The sequence below is a fragment of the Lactuca virosa genome, chromosome 5, assembly GCF_052849685.1.
Source record: "Lactuca virosa cultivar CGN04683 chromosome 5, Lactuca_virosa_CGN04683_v6, whole genome shotgun sequence".
NCBI lineage: Eukaryota > Viridiplantae > Streptophyta > Magnoliopsida > Asterales > Asteraceae > Lactuca > Lactuca virosa.
This window is the reverse complement of record NC_136430.1, coordinates 358,102,337-358,110,142: the sequence shown is the minus strand read 5'-3', so window position 1 is coordinate 358,110,142 and position 7,806 is coordinate 358,102,337.

Below are 7,806 nucleotides of genomic sequence, written 5' to 3'. Positions count from 1 at the left end.
TTAACATCCTTAGGTAAATTTGGAAGCTTTGCAATCAACGCCCCTTCCTTTGGCAAAATAAACATATGGACCCTTTGGTAATGGGACTATCTCAGACTTATCCTTTCTCTTTACCATTTGGTCAACCGGGTTGACTATGGCCAATCCCTTTCCATTGGGAAGAGAATGTTTTTTCTGGATTTCCAGTGTCACCATTGTCACTGTCCATAAAGTTTTTGGTAAGTTGATCTTCTAATCAAATTTGCTTTACTATCGTTCCAAATCATTGCTGATTCAGCAGCACCAAGCAAATAGATATGATCATTAAGGTTCATGTCATAGTCTGTTTCATAGTAGTCCCAAAGGAACTCACTATGTGACTTAGAAAGTGATTGAACGTCCAACTTTCTCAAGACTTTGACACCTAACTCTCCCGGCTTGTCAATATGTGACTTCATCTCTAAGATGTGATCACACATAGACCTTGCTTGCCATTAGGGCTTGAGTGACCTTGAACTTGTGGGTTAGGGAGAATAATTGGAGGAGGTGGAGGAAGTAAAGTTCCAAGAGATTTGGGAAGATCATAGATGTCTGAACTAGACATCTTTTGGGAGATATTCAAGATAGTTGATCTAAAGTCCTTAATATAACACCCAATATGAAATATTAAGGCTAGGATACAACAACCTATTTATAAGTGGAAGAGGGATGCCGTAATCCGAGTTATGAAATAGTTGAAGGTAGGTAAATGACGATTTACCAATTTCCACCATGGAAAACGAAATAATTTAATTAGGTTTTTACTTGGATTTGAAACTCCTAGATCTTTTGAGATTCATTGAACTTTTCAATGGCATGTTTCAATCTCGAGTGTGCCCTTCAGGTTTTGTGACTGGGATGCCGAGGATCACAAAACAAGGTGTGAAGTATTCATGCAAATATACTTGGTACCCTTAATATTTACCCCTCAATCGATGTGCCGGTTAACCACACGAGCTCCACCGATACTATGATAAATATTAAGTTACCCTTTGCCTACTTTGTTAAATCCAAGTTAGTGTGCCGGTTAACCACACACGCTCCACTAACGGTTTAAACAAAGTGCAAAGTGTAATTTCATGGATTAGCACCTTATTCACATTTTCCTAAGTAACTAAGATTGGGAATTAATAAAAGGTTTAGTTACTTAGTATTTATCATTAATACTTTTAATGAAGGGAGAATTATAGTCCTTGTCCTACCTGTTCGGCTAACGACCCTCCACCAGTCAAGGAAGCGGTGGGTGAGAGTGGACACCCATTAAGCTGCCATTTTATAGGCAACAACCTTATACCCCCCTTATAGACCGGCTTCGTGAATGAGGCCTACTAATGGTAAGACTGACTTGCTCTTATACACATATATATATTATTAACTTATAATATTATAAAGTATAAGGGTTTAATTTTAACTTTTAAAATTCTAAGGGCTTAACTTGGAATTAAAGTATTCATTAGAGAAAACTTTTCAAATTCCAAAACTTGAGGGCAAGTTTTGTAACTATTCAAAACTCTTGGATTTTCATAACTTATGAGTTTTAAGTAAAACTTTAAAACTTTTAATGAAGAGACTCTTGGACATCCATAACTTGAGGACAAGTTATGGAGCCATAAAAACTATTTATAAGAAAAGACTCTTCATTTTTTTGTAACCTAAGGCATATTTATGAGTTTTTTAAGATTCATAAATGTGACTTTTCATATAACTTGAGGACAAGTTACAAAAAAACACATTTTATGAACAACTTTTAGATTAATTAGGATTGAAAACAACTAAAACACAATTTTTTTTTCCATAAATCTAAACTAACTCATAAATCAAGGAAACATAAAACTTTTGGTAATCCATAACTTATAGACTTAAATGCTTGTTTTATGATGAAACTTTTCATGTTCCATAACTTAAGAATAAGTTATGGAATTCTTTAAAACATTAACACCAAATTTTGTAACTCCATAAAAACAATTTTTTTTTTTGTAAAACCTTTTCATACCCATAACTTATGGAGGTTTCAAAACACATAAGATCACAACTTAAAAAAAAACTTTTTGAGCTGCAAAATTTTACGACAAAATTTGTAACTCCTTAAAACATTTAGATCAAACTTTTAAAACTAATAAAATAATCATATAATTTTATCTTTTACTAAATTTGACCTAATTCAACTCATATAGCAAATGATTCAAATTTTAAAAATAATTAGTTTTTCACAAAACAAGTAATTATCTTAAAATTTGACAAACTTCATGTTTTTTTTTCTATTTTTTTCAACTTTGAAAATCAAACATTTGCATGAATATAACAGAAAACAACCCATGGCTCTGATACCACTGTTGGGTTTTAGTATACTACAACATCCTATGGTGCACATACAACCCTAAATACCTTGGATCTATGTTTTCTCTATTATACATGCAAATATGAAGTTTCCAAGATATTACCCTATACTAGCATACAAATATCATATACTTGGGTAATAAAATAGATAGAATACATACCTTTTTTTTGATGTAACTTGTCTTAATGAAGCTTGAGTGCCTAGTGCCCCAAGTGTGATACCTCAAATGGTTCACACAACACCATGAACACTTGGAATAACCTTGAGAATAAGGATACTTTGGTTCTCTCTAGTGAAATCGGCCTTGCCCTTTTGTGTACACACACTAGTGCCCATTTCACCAACCAAGGACATCTTTATATAGTGTGGAGATTAGGGTTAAACCCTAATACCCATGACCTTTCATTTCATATGATCCATGGGTTAAACACTCCATGGACTATCGTGAAAGCTTAGCCCAACCTAAATGAACTTGGCCCATCACACACATATATCTTAGAGTCCATATTTAATTAGTTCCTTTTGATCACTTAATTAATTATAAATTAATTCTTGATCAATACTAATTAAATAATATGATTATATATTAATATATTAGAACTTATAATATATTAATATAAATGACTAGTATCCTTTTTCCTCATCTTGTCTATCCAACTGTCCCGATGCCATGCAACCCAAATGGACCATGCCGGGTCGGGTCAAGTCTTACCAATTATAGTTATGGACTTAGACATTAATCCAACAGTTATCTCTTGAAGTACTAAGCTTTAAAACGCTCAAACTGACTCGAAAAAGCTTAAAAGTTAGCAGAAACAGTTCTAACATCTATTGAAGTGAATGGTTGTACAGAATAGAAATTTCGGGTTGTCACATCATCCCCCCAGTAGAAGGAATTTCATCCCGAAATTAGAGTTTAAGAAAATAAATAGTTACAAATAACTAAGTAAAAAGACAAGGATATTTCAGTTTCATCTGATCCTCTCGCTCCCAAGTGAATTAAGGTCCTCGCTTAGCATTCCAGCGAACCTTCACTATCGGGATACGACTTTGTTTCATTTGCTTGACCTCCCGGTCTATGATCTCTACAGGTTCTTCCACGAAGTTGAGGCTCTCGTTGATCTCGATCTCGTCGAGTGGGATTACAAGAGTATCATCGGACAGACACTTTTTCAAGTTCGAGATGTGGAAAGTAGAATGTACGTTACTGAGTTCGCGGGGTAAGTTAAGTTTGTAAGCCACAGGGCCGATTCTTGCGAGAATCTCGAAAGGCCCTATGTATCTTGGATTTAGCTTTCCACGCTTTCCGAAGGGTATCAAGCCTTTCCAGGGTGATACCTTCATTAGAACACGGTCGCCCACCTGGAATTCCAATGGTTTCCTTCGTTTATCTACGTAGCTTTTCTGTCGGTCTCTAGAGGCTTTCAATCGTTCACGAATCTGAACGATCTTCTCTGTCGTTTCCCGAATGATCTCCGGACCCGTGAGAGTGCTTTCAGGAACTTGTCCTTTAGCTAACTGGGTATCACCCACCTCGAATGGAGCAGCCTTTATGCTCAACTGTTGTTGTAGGAAAATTCAACCAGGGGTAAATGAGTATCCCATGCTTTCCCAAAGTCGATCACACAGGCTCACAACATAGTCCTCTCACTTTGTCCGTCGGTCTATGGATGGTAGGCTGTACTCATGTCCAACCTAGTTCCTAGGGAACTTTGTAGCGACTGCCAGAACCTCGAAGTGAATCTACTATCTCTGTCCGAGATAATGGATATGGGAACACCGTGCAGTCGTACAATCTCCCGAATGTAGGTTCTTGTAAGCTTCTCCATCTTGTCTGTTTCTTTGATAGGTAGGAAGTGTGCGGATTTGGTCAATCTGTCGACGATGACCCATATGGTATCAAGTCCACCCGTTGTCTTGGGCAACTTGGTTATGAAGTCTATAGCGATCCGCTCCCACTTCCATTCTGGTATCTTCGACTGTCGTAGTAGACCTGAGGGTTTCTGGTATTCGACCTTGACCTTGGCTCAAGTAAGGCATTTACTCATGAAGGTAGCAATCGCTGCTTTCATGTTAGGCCACCAGTATAGCTTTTTAAGATCCATATACATCTTATCTGAACCTGGGTGGACGGAATAACGAGTGTTGTGCGCCTCTGTCATGACCAAGTCTCTGAAACCACCGTGTTTCGGTGTCCAGATCCGATCCATGAAATATAAGGCTCCGCCACCTTTGACTTCCAAGTTCTTATCCATCCCTCTCAGGGATTCACTCGCCACATTTTCAGGTTTCAAAGCGTCGAGCTGAGCCTCCTTAATTTGCGTGGACAAGTGTGAATGGATAGTCATAGTCAATTATTTGACTCTATGACCAGAGTATTCTTTCCGACTTAGGGCGTCAGCTACTACGTTGGCTTTACCCGGATGATAAAGAATTTCACATTCGTAGTCACTGAGTAGCTCGACCCACCGTCGTTGTCTCATGTTGAGCTCCTTTTGGTTGAAGATATGTTGTAGGATTTTGTGGTCTGTAAATATAGTGCTTTTTGTACCATACAGGTAGTGTCTACAGATCTTCAGAGCAAACACAACTGCTCCTAGCTCAAGATCGTGAGTGGTGTAGTTGACTTCATGTGTCTTCAGCTGTCTCGAGGCGTAGGCGATGACCTTACCTCGCTGCATCAGAACACAGCCGAGCCCTTGATTTGAAGCATCATAATAGACAACAAAGTCTTCTATACCTTCGGGGAGGGATAGTATTGGTGCGGTGCACAAGGCTCGCTTGAGCGTTTGGAACGCACTCTCCTGCTTCTCTTTTTAGTCAAAGGCCAAGCCTTTCTGGGTCAGTGTTGTAAGAGGTTTCCCAATTCGGGAGAAGTTCTGAATGAACCTGCGATAGTAGCCAGCGAGGCCTAGAAATTGACGAATTTTTGTAGGCGTCTTCGGTTCTGACCAGCTCTCAATGGCCTTGATTTTGGAAGGGTCCATGTGTATTCCCTCTTTGCTAACCACGTGCCCTAAGAATTCAACTCTTCGGATCCAAAAATCGCATTTCGAGAACTTCGCATAGAGTTTCTCCGAACGCAGTGTTTCTTAGACCTGTCGCAGATGTTGACTATGCTCCTCCTTACTATGAGAGTAGATAAGTATGTCATCGATGAAGACGATGACGAACTGATCCAAGTAAGGACGACACACCCTATTCATTAAATCCATGAATACCGCGTGCGCGTTGGTTAATCCGAATGGCATCACTACGAATTCGTAGTGCCCATAACGAGTTCGGAAGGCTGTCTTCGGAACATCCTCCCCTAGCACTCGTAGTTGGTGATATCCGGATCTTAGATGGATTTTTGAAAAGAAGTTCGCCCCTTGCAGTTGATCAAATAAATCGTCTATACGAGGTAGTGGATAACGATTGTTGACGGTTAGTTTGTTGAGCTCCCTGTAGTCGATGCACATAAGAAACGATATGTCTTTCTTCTTGACGAACAAGACTGGAGCTCCCCAGGGTGAGAAGCTTGGTCTTATAAAGCCCTTGCTGAGCAGTTCGTTAAGTTGACATGACAGTTCCTGTATCTCTGCAGGTGCTAGACGATAGGGCGATTTGGCTACAGGGGTAGCCCCTGGAACTAAGTCGATTCTGAACTCGACTTGACGTTGCGGAGGTATTTCTGGGAGTTCTTCTGGAAAGATATCGGGAAAATCGCGTACTACTGGAATGTTCTGAATGTCTTTCGTTTCTTGGCTCATATCGACCACATGAGCAAGGAATGCGCGACATTCCCTTCGCAAGAATTTCTGGGCTTGAATGCTTGAAATGATACGAAGGTTTGTGCCGGGTTTGTCGCCATAAACTACTAGAGTTTCGCCAGACGGCAGATTAAGGCGTACAGCATTTTCGTAACACATGATGTCGGCACGATGACGACTCAACCAATCCATGCCGATAATGACGTCGAAACTTTTAATTGAGATCGGCATGAAGTCGATTGAAAATGAATGGCTATCTAGCGTTAGGGTACACCCTATGAATATACTGCTAGTGCTCTCCGTCTTTCCATTAGGCATTTCTACAGTGAATGGTTCCTTAAGTGCTCGTGATTTTTGCTTAAGTAAATGAGCAAATTTTTGGTTCACGAAACTCCTCTCCGCTCCACTATCAAACAGTATGCATGCATAAGAGTTATCGAGGAGAAACGTACCAGTGACCACTGTGGGGTCGGCAACTGCCTCCTCGTGGCCTATGGCCAGAATCCTTCTCACTCCGCCGGCATTCCCTGCTTTCGTGCAGTTCCTCTTGAAGTGGCCCACCTCGCCACAACCGTAGCAAGTTTGGCCCACACCAGCGCCGGTGACTTGGGTGATTGGTTTTGTTGGAGCCTTGCAGAAGCGGGTAGTGTGCCCCTTCCTGCTGCAGTTAGAGCACTGCATTTCACGACAGGCTCCAATGTGGTGGAAGTTGCACTGGTTGTACTTAGGCAAACTTCCAGCATACTGCCTTACCGGAGCAGCAGCGACAGGTGCTATCGCAGCATGAACTGCCACGACCTGCTGCTTTTTGGCAGCCTTCTTCTTCTTTTTGTCATCCCAGAACTTCCGCTTGGAGTCAGCGGTTTTGGCGGGTTCTGAGATGGCCAGGGTTGTTGTTGAGGCCGGGGTAAGAAACCCATGGTCAATAAGCCGCTATGCCAATCGCTTGGCACTATCGAATGTAGTGGGGTTTGAAGCCAAAACATTTCCCTGGAATGGAGGCACCAGCCTCCATATGTAACTCTCTATCTTCTTTCCCTCTATATGAACCACGTTGGGACAGAGGGCCACCAGTTCACAGAACCTGGCGGTGTAGGAGACTATGTCGGAGCCTTTCATGGTTAGGCTCCACAATTCCTGCTCCAGCTTTTGGATTTCGTCCCTCGAGCAGTACTCTTCAATCAGTAGCTCTTTCAGAGCTTCCCAGCCTATAGCATTTGCCACTATTAGAGATAGTGACTTGACATGGCTATTCCACCATGTCACGACTTTTGCCTCGAAGGTGCATGCAACAAATTTGACTTTGCTTCCCTCCGGGCACTAGCAGATCTCGAAGATCGACTCTGTCTTTTCGAACCATTGTGAGAGGGCAATGACTCCGCCAGTCCCTTTAAAGGACAGTGGCTTGCAGCTGGTGAAGTCCTTGTAGGAGCACTCTCTCAAGCGCACAGGAGCTTCACCATGGGTCGAATGAACAGGCGTTTCCGTACCACTGGCGTTGGTGGAATGATATTGAGCCATGGCTGTAGCCATAGCCGCAGCTACTGCAGCATTCAGAGCTGCCGTATCGATTTGAGGAGCAGGTGGTGTTGCAGTTATCGGAGGATCGCGTCTCGTTGATCGGCGTGGAGGCATCTTTCAACCATAAGTTTACAAAGATAAAGATATTGATAAGGATTTAATAGGGAGAATTTGATG